Source organism: Danio rerio, chromosome 1 (genome assembly GCF_052040795.2).
Source record: "Danio rerio strain M-AB ecotype USA chromosome 1, GRCz13ab, whole genome shotgun sequence".
Lineage (NCBI taxonomy): Eukaryota > Metazoa > Chordata > Actinopteri > Cypriniformes > Danionidae > Danio > Danio rerio.
Genome location: NC_141021.1, coordinates 16,183,591 through 16,209,305, shown reverse-complemented (window position 1 = coordinate 16,209,305; position 25,715 = coordinate 16,183,591). Strand labels below are relative to the sequence as shown.

The 25,715-nt window shown below is 41.2% G+C and overlaps 1 long non-coding RNA gene across 1 annotated transcript in view; it reads left to right on the top strand.

Moving 5' to 3' along the window:
* LOC141385535 (uncharacterized) overlaps positions 1 to 20,730 on the top strand; it is a 29,014-nt gene extending 8,284 nt beyond the window's left edge. The window contains exon 3 of the long non-coding RNA XR_015476440.1: positions 19,149 to 20,730. This is a non-coding gene — a long non-coding RNA (uncharacterized LOC141385535). The remainder of the gene's footprint in view (positions 1 to 19,148) is intronic.
* The last annotated feature ends 4,985 nt before the right edge of the window (positions 20,731 to 25,715 follow it).

Genomic DNA, 25,715 nt, shown 5'->3' with positions numbered 1-25,715 from the left:
GAGTGAAGCATATAACCTGCACGTTATTCAGTCGCAAGATGGCTCCAAACGGGGAAAAAAATATAAAGTTGACAGAAACAAAAAGATTTCAGTAAAGAATATACAAGTTATACATTCACAAGAAAGTGGAAAAGAGCCAAAAACAGCATTGTAAACGTATTTGAATGTAATCACTGAGGGTCAAGATGATTCGAAGTTTCCAGATAAACCTGCGTTATTTAGCGGTTGTTGTTTGGGAATGCCTTGGAAAGGTACCATGCAGAATCAAGTATACCTGAAAGCCATTTAATATTGTGCTTTAAAGGGCACATAGTTTACCCCTTTTTTATGATTTAATATTAATATTATGGTTCTTCTGAGTGTGCCAGTTTATGTTCAGTTCAAAACACAGTTCAGTTTTTTTTATTTAATGTGTTAAATAGTGCTATTTTGGGGGCGGGGCATGTATACAGCTCGCTGTTTTTGGGGTGTGTTGATTCACATGTAAATTAGTTTCAACTTCCCGCCCAATGTAGCAAGGGGGCGGAGCCAAAAGCTCCTCCGCTCTGTGTTTGGCAACAGACAGGCAGACAGAGAGAAGCAGCATAATTGAGAAGATCAGCATTTAACTGTACAAGTTCGACTCGGACACAGACCAAGCAGAGAGTACAAACTCATTTGTGTCTTTATATAGTTTTACAGCCAACTGTGTGCTAGTTTAAAGTGCCGAGCTTGTACACCAAGACTAATAACCATGCACACTGAATTAACTTTGACTGAGGCACCAGAGGCGCCACCCGGAGCCACAACACGGCACACCAGACACGCACAATAGGATGCTATTTAAAATCAAATTATTTAGATGCCGCTCTGTGGCGCGGCAGAAATATGAAGTGTCCCGATTCCGATTACAACGATCATGTGGTGAATGTTGATATTTTGTTGAGCCCAATGAGCCTAACATCTAAAAATAGAGCAAGAGTATTCCTTTAATGACATCGCTTTGACTCACATACTGAAAATGGCAGACGTGAAACAACAAACGGAGGATTAGGTGATGCGCGCCTGTCAATCAATATTGGTGGGCGGGGGGACCACACTTCTACGTCAAGTTGCGGACGCTCTGAAAACCGTTCCAATTGGTCCACCTTTTTTTATGTTGTTAAATAAAATAAAAAATAAAAAAGAACTGTGTGTTTATATCATGCCAATATGACGGTCTATACACTATACCTACACACATGTCTGTCCAAACAGCTTGAAAAGTAGATTTTTCACCACAGGTGCCCTTTAAAGCCTGCACAGATGTTTCTCTTATATATGTGTTTACTGCTGTTACTGGTTGGTATTGGTTAATGCAGATCTAGTAGGTTCATATACATGAGTATTATATGGCGATTAAATCATGAGTAACATAATAAGATGTTTAAAACTCTGCTGATTTTGCTTCATGAAGGAGACCAGAAAGTAATACTTGTGTATGCTCACAATCTTGCACTATAAGGAAATCTGATTGCTTCTATAATTTAGAAAATTCATGAAAACTTGTACACATGAGGCTCTAGGTGTTTGGGGATGGGGGGATGGGAGTATTTTTATCAAAAATATGTAGTAAGTTTACAAAAAAGGCTATATTAGATAATGTAGTTAATGTATGTTAATGAATTACATGACCTAACAACAAACATTTATTTAGCAATAATAAATCGTTCTTATTGTAAACATTAAAATATAGCAATCTATTAGTTAATGCATTAGTTAACATTAGCAAAAATGAACAATGAGCATTAAGCATTACACAATCTTTAACATGCATGTTATTCATGTTGGTGAACTCTTTATTAACAAGATTTATCACTAACAAAGCAATAATTAAGGGAAACTCTGTAAAGTGTAAACTATTCTAACATTATCTGATGTGTTAACATTTGTAGACTCTTTACTAACATGATTTATCACTAACACAAATATTGCTCTATTTTGTTACTTTTATTCTAGTTACTACTACTTAATATTTGTAGTTTTCATAACTTAATTTTTCTAGTTACTGCAGCTTACTTTTTTTATTAAGTTTACAAAACTTAAATGTTCCTGTTCTTATAACATAATTATTTCAGTTAACAAATACATTTTTATGATTATTGCAACTTTTTATTTTCCAGTTGCTTTTACTTAATTTTTCTAGCTTTTTCTATTTTCTAGTTCTTATAACTTGTTTTTTCAAGTTATTGCAACTTAATTTTTCGAATGCAACTTATTTTTCTAGTTAGTGCAGCTTATTTTGTGTTATTGTTATTATTTTTATAGTTCTTATAACTTAGTTTTTCTAGTTACTAGAACTTAATTTTTCTAGTTATCAAAACTTTAAGATTCTAGTTTTTATGAATAAACAGCACTGCTTTTTTACATGTGATCGAGACTGGAAGAACTGGAAGTGGTCAACCGTGGCATAATAAATGCTCTGATTCTTTCATGGCACATCATCTCTCATCAGTAATTGCTTCAGCTGTCTTGTTTCACTTTGATATACTCTGCTTTATACAACCACAATACTTTTAGAATATTTTTGCTCATCCATAAACATTTCTGTATGATTTCTCCTGTAGGATGTATTGAAGATAACAACTCCTATTCCACTCTCAATTACAGTGTCATCAAACTACGCCTTTGTCTGTTGTGAATACGCATGCTATAGCAGCAAAAAATAATGTGCCTTTAAATGCAAGGAGAAAAATCTGATTAATCAGACTGAAAAATTCATGTAAAATCTTTAATAGATTGGAATAAAATATTTGTAACACTTTATTTTGATGGCCCATCTGTCTGCTTAATATCTTTTAATTCTGCTTCTTCAACAGACATTTAAATGACTATAAGAAACTTTGCAAGTACATGTCAACTCACACTAACCCTAACCCCAACCCAGTCTACTTATTATTTAATGAGAATTAGTTGGCATGTAGATGCAATGTGACTTAAATTCAACAAACGGACCATCAAAATAAAGCATGATCTTAAATATCAACTGAACTGGAAGGAATAGTGCAAATCTTCTTCTAATCTGATTGAGAGGACTTGCAAATCCTTGATCGGTCTCAAAACTGAAATGATAAAGTACTGTGCATGTGAAATGGCATATTGAAGTATGATACTTGGAAAGAGCTGTCGTCTTTGCAGAATGAAGTGTCATAAATGACTGCCATGTTATTCTAAAATTTTCCTTCCACTCATCGTCTGTGAAGTGGAGCAGAACAACATCCCATCAGTCCTCACTACATACTCTCATTCACAGACAGATTGTTTTGGCCACGAAAATGGGGAATTTTACTGCTTGATAAATATAAGCAGTACAGCACAATGCTTCATGTTCTCATCATCTCCTAATTAGGACCCGGAATAGATACATATTATGTCTACTCTTTAAAACAAAGAAAAACAGTGATGGTAGGAGAATATGACATGTCAACAGCTGGAAACTGTCTGTTCACGAAGTATGCTGTGTTAAAACATCAAATCCAATTTAAAGTGTGTTACATAAATGCGCAAATGAAATCAATCACTTTTTAATGTTCAAGTAAACATTACATTTGTTTTCATCAATTGAAATAATTTAATTCCTGACTTGAATAAAATAGGCTCATTCAGAAAACATAGCCCTATACATTTCAGTGTTAAGCCTAAAGCTACTCTTAAAAAAATGCATATAAATAAATAAATAACACATACTTTCACATTACTTTCCTTAAAAAGTAACCAAGTAACACTACTTTAGCTACTTTTTAAGCAACTTTAAATTGTAATGAAGGCCTACTACTTTTCCCCCAACACTGCAAATAAGGTTAAAACACTGTAGGTTGTGTTGTATTTTTCAGACCTTTGAAATGTAAATCTCGATCGCCTAAACAAGATTACTACACTAGGCTAGACTACTAAGTTACAATGAAATCCAAATATGCATTTAATTTAATGCTGAAAACAAATTAAATCAGAATAATATATTATTATACCTCTCTCGTAATACTCATTTGTCATTTTATTACTTGCATCCTTGACCAGCAAAGCAGAAAAGTCTGCTGGCAAGCACTTTTGGTTTCGTTTTCAGAGCCAACTCCAGTCAAAAACAGCGCTCATCAGAGTTGAACAGTTCCATTTTTTTTTGGAGGAGGACTTTAAATTTGATTGACAAACTTACAATAACTAAAGTGTTCTATTAATCATCAACATTAAATCATATTTATATTCCGCCTTACAACCGTTGCATGTTTTCAATGCAATTTTTTTCTTTGCTGCTATCCCTGTGGTCTCTGGCCAGGGGGAGCCTTCCCTAGCCTTACACATGCTCCGCCTATGCCAACACACATATTAATTTTCAGATTACGCTCACTCTGAAATTGTACCTCAATAAACATTTATGGAAAGCGCCAAATAAGTCACAGGAGCAAAAATTTTTTGCAAGTTTTTTTGCAAATCCACCGGAGGCTGTTGTGTTTGATTTGAGATGCCATTCCCACTTTCTTTCCTCGCGTAAATCCACGTAAGACCACTGTTGACTAGACTGACTGACCTCTCACCTGACCCACCCCCCTCTTTCCCCAAACCTAACCGATAGTGTTTTTAAAAGCACAGATTGACCTGCCCATCCACTTTTTTGCAACATTTTAGAATTTTGCCACATTCCTATCCTGTTTTTTACTTGTTTATTTTATTATTTTGGCTTTTGTTTTTATCTTAACTGCTTTCTGAAACTGTTCTTTGTCGGACTTAAACCCAATCTTTACGGTCAACTCACTCCACGTCACAAGTCCGCCGACATATGCAGGAAGTCACTAGACAATCTGGTATCAGCGTAAAAGCCGTCCATACAGAGGTAAATGGTCAGCTTGTACAGTAAATAGAACGGCATCATACTGCCTCGTAGCATTTGTTTTAAAGATGAAATGCAGCCATACATTCCTTGGGCTACATAATTCGTGATCTCCAGAAATGTATATAGGGCAAAATTTTCAGAATGAGCCTATGTTGTTCATTTTCCAACAGCTTAATCACTTATTTATCAGGGGTCAACATAAACCGGAATGAATCGCATATTACACAGCGGATTCCTTTCCAACCGCAACCCAGTACTGCGAAATATCCAACACATATTTTATTTAGAGAATAAACCACACTTTTCAGTGTAAAATATGTGATAATAATCATTAGATAAAAATATGTAAGATATATATCAAATCTCAAAATGGTATGCATGCTTTCCAAATGATAACATACACCACAGATTATGTGCTTTTGGCAAACATAGATAAATATTTATCTGATGTAAAATGGGCGGTTTTGGCACAAGTTTCTGAGCTCTTTCAAGCACATTAGATTTGTCTGCCTTGTGTCATTTTAATAATACAATCCTAGCACATGAATCCAAAACCCATAATTAAGACTGATTCCTTCATCAAGTGTGGAGAAACAACATTTCCTAGTGTGCTAAAAAGCTGCTGAAATTTTTACTGCCCATGTTAACCAGCAAGCTGGCACTGGATCAGACATGAAATGGAGCACCAGTGTAGCTTTCTACTGTGTATTGGCAGTCAGTTGTACTTTAAAAAGCAAAGTGTTACTTGCCTGGGCCGTGTAGAATTATCGGCCAGAAATGACTTGCATTATTAATAATGATAACAAAAAGTCATGACGACAAATGTTTTTTTTGTTTTTTTTATGTTACTTTAACTCATCCCACATGGAAAGAACCTATATGAGGATATATGCACACATACAGTATGAAACCTATATAATATATAACCTATATAAGCCCCCCCTTTTTATTTTTTATTTTTTTATATTTCCCAAATGATGCTTAACAGAGCAAGGAAATTTTCACAGTATGTCTGATAATAGTTTTTTTATTTTATTTTTTTTTTGGAGAAAGTCTTATTTGTTTTATTGAATAAAAGCAGTTTTTTTTTTTTTAAAACGTTATTTAAGGTCAATATTATTATTTCTTTTAAGCTATCTTTTTCGATAGTCTACAGAAAAAAAAACATCGTTATACAATAAACTATACAATAAATTACCCTAACCAGCCTAGTTACCATAATTAAACTAGTTAAGCCTTAAAATGTCACTTATAGAAGGGTCTTAAAAATATCTAGTAAAATATTATTTACTTTCATCACAACAAAGATAAAATAAATATGTTATTAGAAATGAGTCATTAAAACTATAATGTTTAGAAATGTGTTGAATGTGTTGAAAAAAAAATCCTCTCTCCGCTAAACAGAAATTGGAGAAAAAAATAAACAGACGCCAGAATAATTGGTGGTTCATTCCGCTGTGGCGACATCTGAGATAGAAACTAAACCGAAGGCAAATGAATGAATGAGCGTAAGGCTTGATTGTGATTTTGTCACAGTGTGATTAAACAGGACTTCAGGAGTGTGCTTGTGATTTTTTATAAAAAGTCATGATGCTAATGCTACAGTTTAAAATGTCCCAACAATACCCGGTTAAACATTCCAAAAGTCATATTTTAACACAAAGAAGGGATACAGAAGTTATTATTTTCTAAACTGTTGGTTTTAACCAGTACTGACCATAATGGGCTGCTGCATTGTCTCACATGGAGCTACACAGCAGAGAAGAAACAAGGCTCTTTCAACATGTCAATGTGCAGTTCTGTATTCCAGACTGAAACTGTGGCAATGACCTTGTAATCCACAGACAAGCTCCCTCAGTGATAGTGTCCAGTCTATTTATACTTTTCGGATGTTTGTTGTGCTGGAAATAGTGACCTTGACCTTAGACGTGTTAGGACTCCCTTGGAAAACAGTAGGTGTTCCTCAGACTCTCAAATCCAATACTGCTATCAATGTTATCACGAAACCATTGTTAAAAAGAAAAAAAATAAAGAAAAAAGAAGAACATAAATAATAGTAATAATTTACTGGATTAGATTATTGCATTTTGCATTTCTTTTAAATATGTGGATTCAAGATCCACATATTTAAAGAATGCAGCAGTCGTGTTTCAGAAGTAAAAGCAATTTTTTTTTTCTCAATTACGGACACATATTTTTAATAATAACTGATAATCCCTAAAATATAGACCTGTAGTAAACCTGTAGTGTTAAGTTATGAACCCAGTGTTTGGATAATGCATGTCTCTGAACCTTGATTTCTTATTATTGTTAGTATTATTTGTCAGTCAGTTCTTATTTACTTTTTTATTTTATATTTATGTGAAAGAATTACTCTGAATATATTACTTTAAAAGAGTAGTCTTGATTATACATTCCTAACTACGGTTCCCCTTCGGGGGGAACTTCAGCACTATAAGTGGATTTGATTTGTAAAATCCACGCATTGGGAGGTTCGGTTCAGAAGCTACTCGTCTGAAAGAGTATTGAACGGGCCAATTAAGAATGAATTGGCAGCGCAAGCCTGCGCAGGTGAGAGGCATAAGCAATCAACTGAGTATATAAGCTCACCTGGCGCTAGCAGACGCTATCCTTTTCGCTTCAGAGACTTTCTGATCGAGTCGATGAGGGTTCCTCCTGCTGTGACCAGCGATTCTGAGCGAACGAGAGCATTCTCCCGGTCCAGAGTGTGTACAAGCAGTGGCAGACGGTCGAGCTGGGTTTCTCCCTTGCCTGGCGTTCTTTGGGTCCGGTCCTCCAGAGCGGTGCGTATAAAGTTGCAAACTTCACAGAAAGAGCAACACAGTCGTGCAGCACGTCCTTATCAGGACGGCGCTCCGACTGTGCGTTTCTGGATGCGGTGGTTTCCTGTCCTCGGATGATGGGCGCGGGCACTGCGTTACATGTCTGGGGGTCCAGCATGTTAATGCGCTGCTCGCGGGCAGTTCATGTCGTCATTGCGATGCCATGACTGTTGCGCAAGATCGCGGTTAGCCTTTGCAAAAGGGTGAACCACCCCAGTTGTCCCCTGCTCTGCAGCGGGCACTCGGGCAGATCTGAGGGTTTCAGCGAGAGATAATCCGTCGCCCACGGGCCCGCGGACCTCCCGCTCCTCTAAGCGCTCCATCCAAGCTTCGGGCGGGGGAAGCGATCCGTCTAACAGATGGTAGCCCTTACGCCCGATGACACCGGAGACCAGATGTCCACCGCGGCATCGGAGGGTGGGCTTTCATTGTCCGATGATGATCCAGACCCGCTCGCCCCCTTCGGGCTGGTGAGCGCTGTCACTACGGATCCTGAAACGGACATGTTAGCCATGCTTTCCCGGGCTGCTTCGGCCGTGGGTTGGAGATGGTTTATCCCCCAGCTCCGCGGCCGGACCGACTAGAGGGGCGTTCCCTTCTTCCCGGAGGTGCACAGTAGGCTCACGCGGTCTTGTAAAGCACTTTTTTTCTGCTCGTGCTGCGTGTTCCTCCACCCTAACCACTCTTGACGGTGAAACAGCCAGGGGGTATGTGGCGATTCCTCAGGTTGAGTGCGCGATGGCGGTAAATCCGCGCGGCGCCTCTTCTTGGCGGGGTCCGCCTCGTCTCCCATCCAAAGCCTGTAAGTTATCTACCTCCCTCGGAGCTAGAGCTTACATAGCTGCGGGCCAGGCTGCTTCCGCCTTGCATGCGATAGCCACCTACCAGCGCTACCAAGCGCAGGCGCTGGCCGAGCTGCACGAGGGTGGGTCCAACCCAGGCTTACGAGCTTCGCACCGCCGCCGACTTAGCTCTTCGGACTACTGAGTCCGCTGCGTGTGCGTTGGGGAGGACGATGTCCACATTAGTGGTCCAGGAGCGCCACCCCTGGCTGATATGCGCAAAGTCGACAAAGTCCGCTTTCTTGACTTCCCCATATCCCCAGCCAGGTTCGGCGACACTGTCTGTGAATTCACCCAGGAATTCAAGGCGGTGAGAGAGCAGTTGGTGGGTGATGTCTTATCGGCGGTCCGTAGCCCGCTCCGCCCGCCGTGCCATTCATACCTGCTCCTCGCCGAAGGCGCCCGCCTACGAGAGCTGCTCCGCCCCCGCACACGCCTCAGGCGAAGCGAGCGCGTCGGGCACCTCGGAAGCAGGCAGCCCCCCTGCCCAGAACGCCGCTAAGTCCGGCAACGGACCGCGAAGCGCCCCTGGGACAGGCCATCTGGAGAAGAGGGAACTTGCTCTTTCCCCGCTGGAGGGCGGGGCCCCATTTCCAACGGCACTTTTTACTGCCATGAAAACATTATGAAAGGGCACTTTTCACTTCCCCAGATGTGACAGCCCGAAATCTGCCAGTCTGGGACGCTATGCTTTCTAGCTTGCAGATTCGGTGCGTTTCGCCAGTGGCTCACGAGCGCTGGGAGGACGGTCTCCTTTCTCCCACCCCTCGAGCCTCCCCTCCGGAGCTCGGGTTTGGAGTGAGAGCAAATATCTCACCTCCAGCTTTTCCGTGGGACCCGCGAGCTTCCCGGATCAGCACACCCACTCCGCGCTGCCCCACTGCTGGTACGTCAGCGATTGTAGCGATGAGTCCATTAGCGAGAGCTCTGCCTGCCTGGTTAGCGCGGGCCAGCTCTTCGCGGTGGCTCATACGCACAATCAGACTCGGCTATGCGATTCAGTTCGCGAAACGGCCCCCCAAGTCACGGGTGTGTATTCACCAGGGTCAGCCCCCTGTCCGCCCCTGTCTTGCGAGAGGAGATTGCTGTCCTCCTGGCGAAGGATGCAATCGAGCCGCTCCCTCCAGCCGAGATGGAGAGTGGGTTTTACAGCCCACGCTTCATCGTGCCCAAAAAGAGCGGTGGGTCACGGCCAATCCTAGATCTGCGCGTTTTGAACCGCTGCCTGCACAAGCTGCCGTTCAGAATGCTCACGCAGAAGCGCATCCTCCGGTGCGTTCGTCCTCTGGGTTGGTCTGCAGCATTAGACCTGATGGACGCGTATTTCCATGTCTCCACTCTTCCTCGCCACCGACAGTTTCTGCGGTTTGCGTTTGAAGGTCGAGCTTGGCAATACAAAGCCCTCCCCTTCGGGCTCTCTCTGTCTCCGCGGGTCCTCACCAAGCCCGCGGAGGGTGCCTCAGCGCCCCTTCGGCTCGCGGGCATCTGCATACTCAATTTCTTTACGACTGGCTGATTTTTGCCCTCTCTCGGAGCAGTTGATTATGCACAGAGACAAAGTGCTCTGGCACTTCCACCTGTGGGGGTTTCAGGTCAACCGAGAAAAGAGCAAACTCGCCCCCGTGCAGAGGATCTCTTCTCTCGGGCTGGAGCTGGACTCGGTCACCATGGCAGCGCGCCTCTCCGGAGAGCGCGCTCAGCTGATGCTGTACTGTCTGAGAGAGCTCGACAGTAAAATAGTGGTCCCACTGAAACTATTTCAGAGGCTCCTGGGGCATATGGCATCCACAGCCGCTTCATGCCGCTCGGATTATTCTATATGAGACCACTTCAGCACTGGCTTCACGATCGAGTCCCCAGACGCGCATGGCACGCGCGCGCACACCGAGTCTCTGTTACTGCGCTGTGTGGCCGCGCCCTCAGCCCTTGGAGCGACCCCTCGTTCCTACAGGCCTGGGTGTCTCTAGAACAGGCGTCCAGTCTTGTTGTCGTTTCAGCAGACACTTCCAACACGGGCTGGGGGGCTGTGCGTTGCGGGCATGCGGCTGCGGACCTGTGGAAAGGTACCCAGTTGCATTGGCATATCGCCTGGAGCTGTTGGCAGTGTTCCTCGCTCTCCACCGTTTTTTTCCGGTGCTGGAGCGGCAACACGTGCTGGTCAGGACGGACAGTACGGCGGCGGTGGCGTATATCAGCCGTTAGGGGGTATGCGCTCTCGCCGCATGTCTCAGCTCGCCCGCCGTCTGCTCCTCTGGAGTCATCCGCGGCTGAAATCGCTGCACACCATTCATATTAAGGCAAGCTCAACCGTGCAGCCGATGCGCTCTCATGGCAGCCTTGCGTCCTGGAGAATGGAGACTCCACCCCGAGTCTGTTCAGCTGATATGGGCGCGATTCGGGGAAGCCCAGATCGATCTGTTGCTTCCCCCGAGATCGCTCATTGCTCATTGTTCTTTCCCTGACCGAGTGCTCTCGGCACGGATGCACTGGCTTACAGCTGGCCTCGGGGCACGCGCAAATACGCGTTTCCCCCAGTGAGCCTGCTCGCGCAGTTACTGTGCAAGGTCAGGAAGAGGACGAGGAACAGGTTGCTGGTTGCGCCCCTCTGGCTCAACCGGACCTGGATGTCAGAGCTCTCCCTCGCGATAGCCCTCCCCTGGCAGTCCCTTCGAGAGAGCACCTACTCTCTCAGGGACAGGGCACCACCTGGCACCCTCGCCGATCTTTGAAGAGATTTTAGACGCGAGGAAGACTTAGGTAACCTCCGATTGCGGTGGCTAATACCGTCACTCGGGCTAGAGCCCCCTCCCCGAGCGCGCCTATGCCCTGACGTGGAGTCTATTCACTGAATGGTGTGTCTCTCGCTGAGAAGACCCCCGTAATTTGCCAGATCAGCGTTGTGCTTTCTTTACGCCGAGAGAAGCTGGAGAGCAGGCTGTCGCCCTCCACACTCAAGGTTACGTGGCTGCCATCTCCGCTCTCATAACGCGGTGGCTGGCAGCACCGTGGGAACGCATAACCTCATCATCCGGTTCCTCAGGGGCGTTAAGCGAATTAATCCATCCCGCCCCCTCTCATGCCCTCTTAGGATCTCGCCCTCGCTACACAAGCCGCGCAGATCCCTTCGATCCTCGACTCAGTATCTTTCTGTCCCTGAAGACAGCTCTGCTGGTCGCGTTGATATCGATTAGAGGGTCGGGGACCCGGAGGCATTTTTCGGTCAGTGACTCGTGCCTGTAATTGGGCTGGCTTCTCTCACGTCCTGAGACCCCGCCCGCGATATGTGCCCAAGGTTCCTACCACTCCGTTTTAATACGAGGTAGTGAGCCTGCAAGCGCTGCCCTCGGAGGAGGCAGACCCAGCCCTTCTTTATTGTCCAGTTCGCGTTTTGCGTATTATCCGGACCGCACTCAGAGTTTAGATCATCTGAGCAGCTCTTCGTCTGTTATAACGGTCGGCAGCAGGGAAGTGCCGTACCGAAATAAGTTCCCACTAGATTGTGGATGCCTTTCTTTCACTATCAGAGCCGAGATAAGCCGCGTCCCCCGAGAGCGCGTGCGCACTCCACTCGGAGTTTCGCATCCTCTCGAGCGCGCGCACGCGGCGCCCCTCTAACAGACTTCTGTAGAGCTGCGGGCTGGGTGACACCCAACACATTTGCAAGGTTTTACAATCTGCGAGTGGAGCCGGTTTCCTCAAGGGTATTAGGTAACCCTTGGTGATTGAGGAAACAATTCGGTAGGGTGTTGAAACACGCTTGCTGCGCCATTTTCCCTAACACGGAGATACGTGCGCCTTTTTATCTGTCAGTAAAGTTCCCCGTCAGGTGAGCCCTGCAGATTCCTCCGTGGCCCCCAGCACTGACTCAGCGGAGGAGTCACTTGCTGGCCCACTACGTTGTAGGTCTGCCCGCTGGTCAGCCCGCGTTTTGGGTAAAGGTGCCTGCTATGCGTGGTCCCCACTAGGCGATCCCATATGCTTATTCCGCCACGGTTAAGTCCCCCCCCTGGGCGGACCCGTGTCTTCCCTCCCCGCTAACCACTCTTTTGCTATGCGTACTCCCCCTTTTTAGGGCTAGTCCATATGTAAATTCTGCCATCTATCCCCCCTTGGGTAACGGATGGCCTCCGCAGCGTCCTCCCTATCGGGATTGCACGCTTCCCAACGTACTGTCGTATTTTCCTAGAATTATCTAGATGCTCACGACTTCCCAAAAAATATATCTAAATCCGTAAAACTTCTGTTGAAGTAGGATAAATTAGGGCCAGGGACACGTTGGAGGACCGCGCCCCCCATGATGCGGGTGCGTCACGCTTGCTTGACTATCTCCTCATCGGGGGTGTTGGTAAGGTGCAGTCATTATGGCGCTTTCAATGGGCTCCCAATGCGTGGATTTTACAAATCAAATCCACTTATAGTGCTGAAGTTCCCCCCGAAGGGGAACGTTCGAGGTTACTAAAGTAACCCTTCGTTCCCCGAGGAGGGGAACGGAAGCACTATACTCCGTCGCCATAATGACTGTCCCTTAGCTGTTGAAAGTCTCTTCAGCTTAAAAAGGATAGCGTCTGCTAGCGCCAGGTGAGCTTATATACTCAGTTGATTGCTTATGCCTCTCACCTGCGCAGGCTTGCGCTGCCAATTCATTCTTAATTGGCCCGTTCAATACTCTTTCAGACGAGTAGCTTCTGAACCGAACCTCCCAATGCGTGGATTTTACAAATCAAATCCACTTATAGTGCTTCCGTTCCCCTCCTCGGGGAACGAAGGGTTACTTTAGTAACCTCGAACGTTTTCTATATGTAATTTATTATTATCAGTCACAGTCTAGAATTGAATCAGCCAAGCACTGCTTATTCACCATAGTAAAATAGAAGAAATAAAGAATGTATTGATATATTCACACAAAACAAATGAATGTCAACACCTCATCTCAGCCTGTCTGGCAAGAATACAGGGCCTAGCTGCATTTCATCAGACATATATTTAATCTGAACATTCCCCAAATGACTGCAGCTCCACGCAGCTCGCTCCTGTAATACTGTCCATCACAAATAAATGATGTTAGCTCTGTTGTTTTTCAGACATAGTGAAAAGGCTTTCTACAAGAATAAAAAAAGATCTTACACAGTTTCACAGTGCACAGTTTTTTTAATGAAGTTACTCTGCCCGCATGAGTGGCAAGCAGATGACTACAGTTTGACAAATATTGCAGCTGTTTGATAACATAATGTACTTTTAAGGCTTTTTTAGGTGAGAATGTAATCGTTTAAATTGCAACTATGCAGCTTAATTATGTGGACAGAGACCACATAATAAGCCCTTAAAGGAGAAAAACTCAGCGTAATTTCAAACTACAGCTGATTAGGTCTTTATTAAACCTAAGTGACTTTGTAAGTTGATCTTTCTCTTTTGTATGTTGTAGTGCTGCATATACACCATAGTCTGTGTTTCTGGTAGTGTTTGCATTGCTTTGGCTTTTTCAGGGTTAATTATTGCAATATCCCGATTGCAATAGAGAAATACTGGGAAATGTCTCTCAACTGATGCCATTTCATGCTGGTCAGCCTTATAATCTTAAAATGTGAGCAAAATCGCCTGTTTTGTCATTACTAGACATTATGCTAGAGAATCATTCAAATACTAGCTCTAAAATGACGTTTTCCATCAGTTATTAGCAGACACACAATATCATAAAATGTCGTTAGATTTAGGTCGCCAGAGTCTAGGAACAACAATGATTTGATGTCCAATAACAACATAAAAAATGGCATTGATATTTGGTTAATTATATGTTGTATTGGAAAGTGACCAATATCCAACATCAAGCCAACGTCTTGAACCAAAGTTACATTGATGTCAAATACTGACATTTAATCGTCATGTATGGCAACCAAAATCCAACATCTGATTGACATCATAGTGATAACATCCACACAAGGTCAAGCTATACCATCATTAGATGTTGATATTTGGTTGATATTAGGTTGGATGTTGGACATTGATGTCAGCCTGATGTTTGGTTTTGATTTTCATTTCCAAACAAAATGCAACGTCCCACGACATTGGAATACAACGTCAATCTGACATCATGTTGATGTTCTAAGCCTGCTGAGCAAATACTCAGCTATGAATCTATGAGCAAGAGAACAAAAACAGAATCAATAAAACGAAGCAAATTAAGAGGAAAAACAGAAAGCAAATCATGAGCAAACTCAAAGAAATTAAATTTCATTTCATCGTAGTTGTTAAATATTTGCAAAGAACATCAATTTTCAAATTATTAGTGAGTATTTGCACAAGGAATTCCTTCTTAGATGAGTGAGAAGTACTGCGAAAATGGTATGTAAGTGTTGCTTTATTTATGGTTTGTATGTGTGCAGCACTAGTTCCAGTTTCCCCTTACAGAATAACAATACAGACTACTGGCACCTGTGGGTATAAAAAGATACATCCTCTCCCATAGACACAGAGCACGTTCTCATTGCAGTCAGCTGTCATTCGTTTGGTCTGTTCACATGCAGCATTTTTTTTGAGATGGGACCTGATGTAGTCGAAGCGAGGGAACACTACAGTGATATTTTGTTGCTGCTAGTTCTTTGATGTAAGCTTGGTGTGTCCCAGGCACAAGGCTTCTGATGTAACTTATTCTAATCATTTTATTGATTCTATTGTGCTGCTTAATATTGCAAACCGAGTACTTGCCACATCATTTTAATGGTATAATAATAAACATGTTTGCACAAATCTCCTTACTTTTACACTTTTTCTATTTTTAATTGGTAAAGAAGTCACAGACAAGAGTAAAAATGATTGAAATGTGTTATTTTAACCTGCAGCTTGCCCACATTTAAGAACCATAAAGTATAAAGTAATATTGGTTAATAAACTGTTAAAAACAAAGGTGCCAGAAAGATTCAGAAGAGTGCAGTTATGTCATAGTTTCCAAAAAAAGTTACTGAAATCATTGATCTTTAATCATTTGTATAAAATGTAAAGAGGAGTTTCATGATAAAAAAAGCCTTTTTTATTGTAAACAAACCGGTCTTTAACTAAAGTCAACAGGAGGCTTGGCCAGGCAGCATGAGTCCCTAGAAATCCAGGTGTAATGACCTGGTCTTGGTGGCCCATTTTGACAAGCTCCAAGTGCAATGCCGGTGAGACAGTGAGTAAATATTGTTGTTGACACTATCTTCGCCATTAGCGTGATATAGACAGGTGCTCTGCTGTCCTTTCTCCCTCAGCGCAAGCCAGTGAAGCATGTTCTTGCAAGCTGCAAAGCTGGGGGTCTTTGTCCTGCAGTCCTTTTGTTTACTGTCTCATAATGGCTGTAGGAGAAAATGCTAAAGGTAATGCTTAAGATTAAACTGAATTCACAATTACCTTTTTTGTGTGTGTACCTATAATATAATAATAAAGGAAAATATATAAACGTTTTTGGGAAACAAGGGGGTATTACACATTCATTGATTTTACTGCTTGTAAATGTAATATTTACAATGTAACTAATATTGTATCTATTGCATTTACACTACCACTACATAGAACAGTATATGTGTGCAATAATTACACAGTTTTTTTTCTCTCCATTTATTTGCATGTTCTTCATTTTGTTTAATGGACAAATATCCTTAATTGTGTTTTAAACACCCAGTTATACAGTAAGCAATTGGTATACACTGTAGAATTTGTGATTCATCATGTTAAATTTTAAATTAAGTGCTGAAAGGTTGCTTTCGTTCTATTACTTTGATGATACACAACGTCATGCAAACTAAATATATCAAAACATAGACTTTGACAGGAGTCAAAGTTAGGGAAATACTCTTTCGTGCCATGAATAATACTCTAAATGAAATCATAGTTGCATTAATTAGTTCTTTTCACCCACTTGTTTCTTGATTTGAAATATAATGCTTGAGTCCTGTAAATTACAGTGGTGCTTCTTACCTCTTTGTTTCCTAATTAATTTCATATTGTTTCATTATACTTACCCCTTACACATTTGTCACATTATCACAGTTTATTTGCAATATAGAAAATTTTAATAAAATATAAGAGGAACTGATAGTTAAACTGTGATAAATTTGATAGAATTGTTCAGTATATTTATGAATTACAATCAAGTCAGACAACTGTTAGTATGACAATATACATAACTTTCAATCAGTGCTTAATTTGTAAATGAATGACTCCTGGAACAAAACCAGGAAATAAAAGTTACCAACAAAGTTTCAAACAATTTCAATTTTCCCGGAACATGACATCATTAAACGGTGATAGCACAAAGAAAGAGCATCACATTTTAGAACTGTCTATTATTCTGTGCCATATATAATGTTACAGTATAGGTCAGTCTTGGGTTATAAAAACATATAGCTACAAACATAAACCGTATAAACAGTCACCACTCAGTTCACTTCACTATTATGTGCCAAGTGAAAAACAAATAATGAAATGACTCAGTCTAATCTTCAAGAAGAGCCCACAGTTACCTCTTCTGTCATGTTTTCTGGCTGACTTGAGATTGCTTTGCTTCTGTCTCCCGCTATCCTGATCCATTTGCGCAGTTTCATCTTCTCAAGCTCTCGTTTGATCAGGCTCATTATTAGATTTACTTATGTTTTTAAAGAAATTAAATATGCTTGACTTCCTCCTTGACATTTTGAAAATGCAAATATTAATTAAGTTGGCTACTATGACATTAATTATTTTCGCTGCTCACTGTGCTTGTAACAACAATCACCAACCAATGAGAGTTATTGTAGACATAAGAAAGCTGATTGGCTGAAAATATTATTGAGGGCCAATAGTTTTGTTTTAACCTGTGCATGGTGACCTCCATTGTGTATGTGCTTGCACACACAATCCACACAACCTTCGCTTGCATTCGCATTCTCTCTCTCTCTCTCTCTCTCTCTCTCTCTCTCTCTCTCTCTCTCTCTCTCTCTCTTTCTCTCTCTCTCTTTCTCTCTCTCTCTCTCTCTCTCTCTCTCTCTCTTTATATATCACAAAACAATATATATATATATATATATATATATATATATATATATATATATATATATATATATATATATATATATCACAAAACAAACACACACACACACACACACACAAACAAATAGGGGAATGCAAAACACGAATATGGAACAGATCCGTGTATCCGTGTATATGTGTGAATGAGGGTGTATGGATGTTTCCCAGTGATAGGTTGCAGGTGGAAGGACATCCGCTGCATAAAACATATGCTGGATAAGTTGGCGGTTCATTTTGCTGTGGCGACCCCAGATTATAGAGGGACTAAGCCGAAAAGAAAATGAATGAATGAATGAATGAATGAATGAATGAATGAATGAACATTAGGTGCATAAATGAGGATGACAGGAAATGTGACCCACTTTAGCTGGCAGCTAGCTCTCTGCAACTGTCATATGGTCGTCACTGAAGCTAAGCAGGGCTGTGCCCAATCAGTACCCGGATGGGAGACATAGGAAGCTGCCGGAAGTGGTGTTGCTGCCGGAAGTGGTGTTAGTGAGACCAGCAGGGGAGACTCAACCAGCGGTCTGTGTGGGTCCTGACACCCCAATATATTGATGGGTACTTGATTTTGATTGCTTCTCAGTGAGCGCAGATGAGACATTAAACCGAACCCTTTACTTTCTGTGGTCTTTAAAAATCCCTGGATGTCCTTCGAAAAAGACTACAAGTTTAACCCCGGCATCCCGGCCAAATTTGCCCTTTGTTCTGACCTCATGGCCTCCTAACCATCCCCATATCATAATTGGCTTCATCACCCTGACTTCTGTCCACCAATCAGCTGGTGTGTGGTCTGGCGCAATATGGCTGCTGTAGGATCATCTATGTGGATGCTGCACACTGATGGTAGATGAAGAGATTTCCCCAAAAATGTGTGTAAAGTTCTTTAAGTGTCCAGAGAAGTGCTATATAAATGTAAGTAATTATAATAATAGTTATTCTTATTAATGACAGTGTGTAATTGTCCTTACGAGCGGGCGTAGCCATCAGAATCTTTTTTTGCTAAAGTCTTCTAGTCTTATTCACTTCCATTGATTTCTAGATGTTTGTTGTTGCAAACTGATATTTTCTCGTGATATTATTCTACTTTTTATGTGTAGTCATGAACACATTTGTTTGTAGAGCAAGCAGTTTGAACGTTTTCTGCCATTTATTTAACATTACTAGTCATTTCTCCCATAGACAACGGAATCAAAAGTTCTAAAATAACCGCAAAGCCGATCACAATTCCACACTGCAGAATAAGGTTAAAAGAAATTAACCATGACGTCCTGCCGTCTGTAAAACTAAATAAAAAACTTATGTATCTAGTGTACTCCACTGTAGGAACAATTGTGAGGAATAATATCTCAGTTTTCTTTATCCTGCTATCCTCGCATAAATGAACTAGGGCGCCCTGCACCAACCCACCCATTCAGTTAGAAAATGAACGTTTGAACATTTGCTCTTAAATGTCAATGCTCTTTGTTCACATCATGACACTTGGTAAATACAGTGCATCTGTCATTGTTTTTTTTCATGTATTCGTGCTCTATTTCTTGTTTTTTTTTTTCTTCATTCTCTCTCCTTCTCTCCGTTCAGCTTTGTGAATGTGAGGCCACCAGGACTGCGCAGATACAGAAAGCACAATGCTGACCCAGGCCGAGCCATCCATTCATCCTGTCACACGGCAGCAAAGCAGACCACTACACCACGGCTCTGCTGTTTACTCTATCTCTCCAGCCTGAACGTTATGGTTGAGCGGACGACCTTGTGAGATTCGAAACATCGAACAATGCCAGCACACCCACCAAACACCTTCCTACACACACATGCACAAAACCCCTCCAGAGCATTATTTATGCAGGACACCATACAGTGGATTAACAGAACACACACCATTTCGGCTTCATGAAAAGACCAGGCCCGAGACAAATTCCCTATCACACAAACACACTCCAGCTCACCAATACAACAGGAAAAAGCATATCACACACTCGCTGGCACACAAATTCAAAAAAGAGCTTAAAGGGATAGTTCGCCCAAATATGGATGCTCACCATCATGCCGGTCCAAACCTGTGAGATTCTTTCTTCTGCAGAGGACAAAAGAAGATTTGTTGAACTGTTTGTGGCAATACAATGAAAGTCAAAGGGATTGGAAACAGAGCTGGAGTCCACTGATTTTCATTGAATGGACCGATTGAAGAAATGTCTTCTATTGTGTTTCTAACAGGTTTGAAATGACACGAGTATGAGTAAATGATGCCAAAATGGTCTTTATTCTGTAAAGTATTATTTTCATTTACCCCTGGCATTAGTTTCAGCCTGGCAGAGGTATCATTTTCACGTCATGCACCAGATTGTTTAATAGAAGATACATTTGGTCTGGTGTGTTAAAGCAAACTGTTGGTGCACCACTGACCAACTAAAAGCTGGTCTATGCATAAATTGCCACACTATAAAAGATAAAAGCTATTCGTAAGTCGGAGATGAGACCCTGATTGGTTTAATGCATGTTACACCCAAAGACCCCCATAACTCATTAATAAAATAAGGACAACCCTTTTCAGATCATTTGCTGGGCACATCAACCTGTTTCTCATGCTTAAAATAGCAAAAGTGGATTTTGATACATTCTAAGTGCAGCTGCTTAGATTGTTAAAATAGAACCCTAGCTGTGTTAGACTTCTTGTGAATCACATTTGACACATTTTTCATAACATATTTATTTGTATTTAACATATTGATATTCAAGGGCGGAATGGTGGCTCAGTGGTTAGCACTATCACCTTACAGCAAGAAGGTTGCTGGTTCGAGTACTGTATGGGCCAGTTGGCATTTCGGTGTGGAGTTTGCATGTTCTCCCTGTGTTTGCATGGGTTGCTCCGCTTACCCCCAGAGTCCAAAGACATGCAGTATAGGTCAATTGGGTGAACATTATTGGCCTTAGTGTATGAGTGTGTGTGAAATTGAGAGTGTATGTATGTTTTTCCAATACTAGGTTGAGTAAAACCTATGCCGGAGTTGTTGGCTTTTCATTGCGCTGCAGCGACCCCTGATAAATAAGGGACTAAGCAGAAGGAAAATGAATGAATGAATGAATAAAGTCATTCAGGTTGAGTTGATTGTGATGGTGAGTAAATAAATGGTCATTTTTCAATGAACTATGCTATTGTACTATTGTACAACACAGACATTTGAGACCTTTAGCAGATCATCTTCCTTTGAACTGCAGAGAAAAGGAAAGTCATTCAGTTTATGAAAACATGGTATTGTGCAAATTTATGGATGACATTTCTCTTTATATTATTCAAATTAATATATAATGATCATTATAATTTAACACACATGCACACACATATAGTGTACACTTACTCATTAACGCAAATTTCTAATCAGCTAATCACATGGCAGCAACTCAGTGCATTAAAGGTGCAGTAGGTGATCTGCTAAAAAGCTAACCGCTTAGCATATTATCTTTGGACGGCGGGGAATCTAGACTTTACCCGGCAGGGGAGGGACTGTGATTCTAAGCCACACCCCCTGAAATCGCGAGCGCGCGCACTGGGTCACAACAGCCGACAGATAACCCACTAGTTCATGTCATTCGCCAGTTAGTTAGTGCCAGCGCCGTGCAGGAATTATATTTATTACTTAGCCACACTTACATGCTATTTCAGAGTGAATATTCAGAGTAGCATGGTAAACAGTATAGGAAGGCTGTCATTGTTCAAAAATGACCCAATGTGAATATAAAAGCAACTTCAACTCAATAAATCAGGTTAGGCGGAATAGCGCTATTTACTGGTGTTTTGTTGTTAGGCTAAATATAAATCTACATTATAGATGCTGTCAAAGAACCTTATGAAACTGAAAATAATCACATCAATCTTTCACCGGGAGATTTCAGTGGCTGAACCACACGTCTGTGCATAAGTCATACATAACAAAACACAATCTAACATAAAATAGTTTCAAAACAGAACATAACCTAGTAATACTTTAGCCATGGTGCCGTCCTTCCTCCAGCGTGCTAAAGTAACTCCAATATTGATTCAGGTTTTTAAAAGTTTCAATTCAGCATTTGATTTCTTCCGTTCCGTCTCGTGACCGCGCGGCCGCTTTAAGGGCGAATTATACCCGCGCCTGGCTTTACAGTAATCGGCCCGAGCTCGGCTGTCCTTCAGCGCCTCCGGCTCCGACTCGGCATCTACGAGCGGCCCGCAGCTCGCTCGCGCGCATGCGTTTGTGATGTAGCCGGGCACGTGCTAATGGTGGATCTGCGTGAACAGATGCGCAAAAGTCGGAATCTACATTTGCTGACAGAAAGTCTGACCAGCTTATCGGAATTAACGGAGATGACGGTCCGACTCTATCTAATTGGATAAACATTTTTTAGTTTTATGCTTTACCCAGAATATAAAAATACATACAAACACATTTAGATCATTTACACTATTTGACTGTGAAGAGACTTTCAACCAGCACAACAAAAAAAATTTCTGAAGACAATCACCAACTGCTCCTTTAAGGCATGTAAACATGGTCAAGACAATCTGCTGAGTTCAAAATTTGGCATATTTGGTGCCAGACGGGCTGGTCTGATTATTTCAGAAACTGATCATTTACTGGCATTTTTACACACAACTATCCCTAGGGTGTACAAAGAAAGATCAGAAAAAGAAATAATATCCAGTGAGCAGCAGTTCTGTGCGCGCAAATGCCTTGTTGATGCTAGAGGTCAAAGGAAAATGGCCAGATTGTTTGGAGCTGATAGAAAGACAAAAGTAACTCAAAAAACCACTCGTTACAACTGAGGTATGCAGAAGAGCATCTCTGAATGCACAACATGTCAAACCTTGAGGGGGATGGGCTACAACAGCAGAAGACCACACTGGGTGCCACTCCTGTCAGCTAAGAAAAGGAAATCGAAACTACAGTTTGCACAGGCTCACCAAAATTGGAGAACAGAAGATTGGAAAAATGTTGCCTGGCCTGAGGAGTCTTGATTTCTGCTGCGACATTCGGATGGTGCAACAGGGTCAGAATTTGGCATCAACAACATGAAAGGATGAATCCATCCTGCCTTGTATCAACGGATCTGTCTTGTTGCTGACCATGTCCATCCCTTTATGACCACAGTGTACCCATCTTCTGATGGCCACTTCCAGCAGGATAATGCTGCATGTCATAAAGCATGAATCATCTCAGACTGGTTTCTTGAACAGGACAATGAGTTCACTGTACTCAGATGGCTTCTACACTCACCAGAACTCAATCCAATAGAGCACCTTTGGGATGTAGTGGAACGGGAGATTTACATCACGGATATGCAGCCGAAATCCTATCAATATGGTCCAAAATCTCTAAGGAATATTTCCAATACCTTCTTAAATCTATGCCACAATGGATTAAGGCAGTTTTGAAGACAAAAGGGGGTTCAAGCCAGTATTAGTAAGGTGTACCCAATAAAGTGGCCGGAGAGTAAATATCTATAAATGTTTTATCTATGGCCATCATTATTTATTTATTTATTTATTTGTTTTATTCACATGCCCTTGAAGTTTCAACTAAAATCTTTAGGTGTGTTTGACTGGTTTGGCTGTAAATTATTGTTTGGCCCTGGCTGCAGTCCCCATGAAATCAAAATTGACCTTTTATTTTGGCAGTGTTTATTATCAATTATTTATCCATGCTCATCATTATTTTTCTAAAACTGTAGGTACATTTGACATTTTAAACATTTTCGAAAATATTTTTTTCTGTGTTTGACATAAAAAGAAAGCCACACAGGCAGGTTTCAAATTATGTGAATGTGAGTAAATGATGACCCCCAAAAAATCTCATTTTTGGGTGAACTATCACTTTAAACTATAATTTGACCCTGGCCGTAGCTCTCATGAAATTAAAATCAACATTTTTTATAGCATATTGCAGAACTCGTCATGAATAATTGATCAAAACTCATCATTTATTTAATCCATGTGATTCGTAAGCAAAAAAAAAAAAAAAAAACATAGGTGTGTGTGTGTGTGTGTATGGTGCTGACATTTGAAATATTTCGCAGAACATCTTTCTTGTGTTTCACAGAAAAATAAAAACATTAGAATAAAATGAGGGTGAGTAAATGATAACAGAAGGCTGATTTTGGATGAACTGTCCCTTTAAACTGCACCAGCAGCACACAAACCCTCCCCCAACACTTCCCTCGGCCTTCTCCAATTAGCAAAGCATGCTTGGTTATAGATTTAAAGAGGAGTGACACCATAATGCACTCATTTCGAGAGCTAAAGGGCTTTTATGTATGCAGAGGCAGTTCGTCAAAATCCCCTAACCCCAAATGTCCGCAATTTTACTGCATCATATCGCATGTTAAACGGACCTCTAACGACCCGCTCCCCAAGGGACGTTTGACACCAGTCCATGCATGCGCGTGTGTGTGTTGCTGAGAATGTGTGTATGTGTGTGTGTGTGTGTGTGTGTGTATATGGGGTTGTGCCAGAGGGGTTTTACACTAGGTTCACCCACTCAACCACTTAAGACAATGAATAAATAAAGCGTCTGCCTCTCTCACGCACTCTCATCTTAGATCCCCCTTTCATTTAATCCAACAGTGATTCAGAGAACGAGCTGGAGAGAGAAAGGGAGAGGGAGATTTCATTCATGCATTTTTCATGCATTTCTTTTTGTCTTTATCAGCTAGTGGGCCTGAATGGCTCTTTGCTAACAGTAAGAGAAAACCTCCCTTTGTCTCCTGTGGCTCTGCGCGTACGTGATTTTGCCTGACTGAATGTTGTGACACTCTGCACACACACTCAGCCCTGTCTTGCTACTACAAAAGAGGCTTTTAGTGACTTTCGCAACAGACATTTTACATCTTTCTCACTACTGCTACTTCACTGTTTGCATTTGACCTTTTTCTTTTTGATTACCCACCAATCCTTGGGAAGGAAATGGAAATATCTTTTGCTTTGTTGTGTGTGAGTTATTTATTTGGCCCTGGCTATTAACTACATGAAATCAACATTTATCATTCTTATTTTTGAAGGAATATCGCAGTGTTTATTGTGAATGATTTATACAAGGTTATCATTATTATTTTTTAATTGCTGTGCTTTCGTCATCCTAAACAAAAGTTGAGTGTTCAAATTGCTGCCATGTTTCTAAGATAAATCTTCTGAAGCAAGTGAATTTAAGTACTACAGCGCTCAGTTTAATTAAGCACACCCCATTTTGAAAATTAATGTTTTTATCCATTTCTCGCTTTATATAGGCAATGCATTTTGATGCATTTAAACAAAACCGATATATTTATTCAAATAATATTTTAGTCACCAAACATATTTAGAAATTGAAAGCTCATACAATTAAATTCAAGCAAAATATTGCAAAAAATTACAACCTACAAAATTTCAACAAAATGTTTCCATTTTTTTGCCTCTCTTAACTGTTCCTCTTTTTAAATTTGTATTTATTATTTTTCTATAGCATATACATCTGGGTGTGCTAGTTTTTGGACCGTTATCGTAAGTTATTTTGTTAGATAAGCTCCAGATTTGGTTTCAGTACTAACTAATCTAATGTATATCCACAAATATAATATTGTTTAGCTTCCTATTAAAAATATGAATTTAGAAGATAGATTTGTGAGGGGTGTACACAAATATGCTGAGCACTGTACATTTCAGTTGGAAATGTTGATGCTTTACATAATGTCACAAAGGTTGCATTTAAAGGTTGCATTTATGTCAGATTAGTCATATTAACTAGTTGAATGCACATGAAAGCCAACATAAACTAATTATTAAGTCAGAGGCTTTTTTTTAAACCTTACAGTTTATAAGTTGCGTTCATGTCAGTGAGAAATATGGTAGAATCACTGATTTATAAAAGAGAATTATTAATAATGTTCTTAGCTCTTTGTTTTCTATAACACAGCAGGACATAAAAATGTCACATCAAAAATGCTAATCTTTTTGATGTCAAAACTACATCAAATTTTACATCTAACATTGTAATCAAAAAACAAGTCCTGTAATTTTGACAGTTTATTTTTTTTTGACGCTAGTGTTCAATGTCTACATTAATGTACTGTAGTTTACATGCATTGTTTATTCATTAATTTCCTTGAATTATTCAATAGGCTACTTCTGTGTCAAGCGTGTGC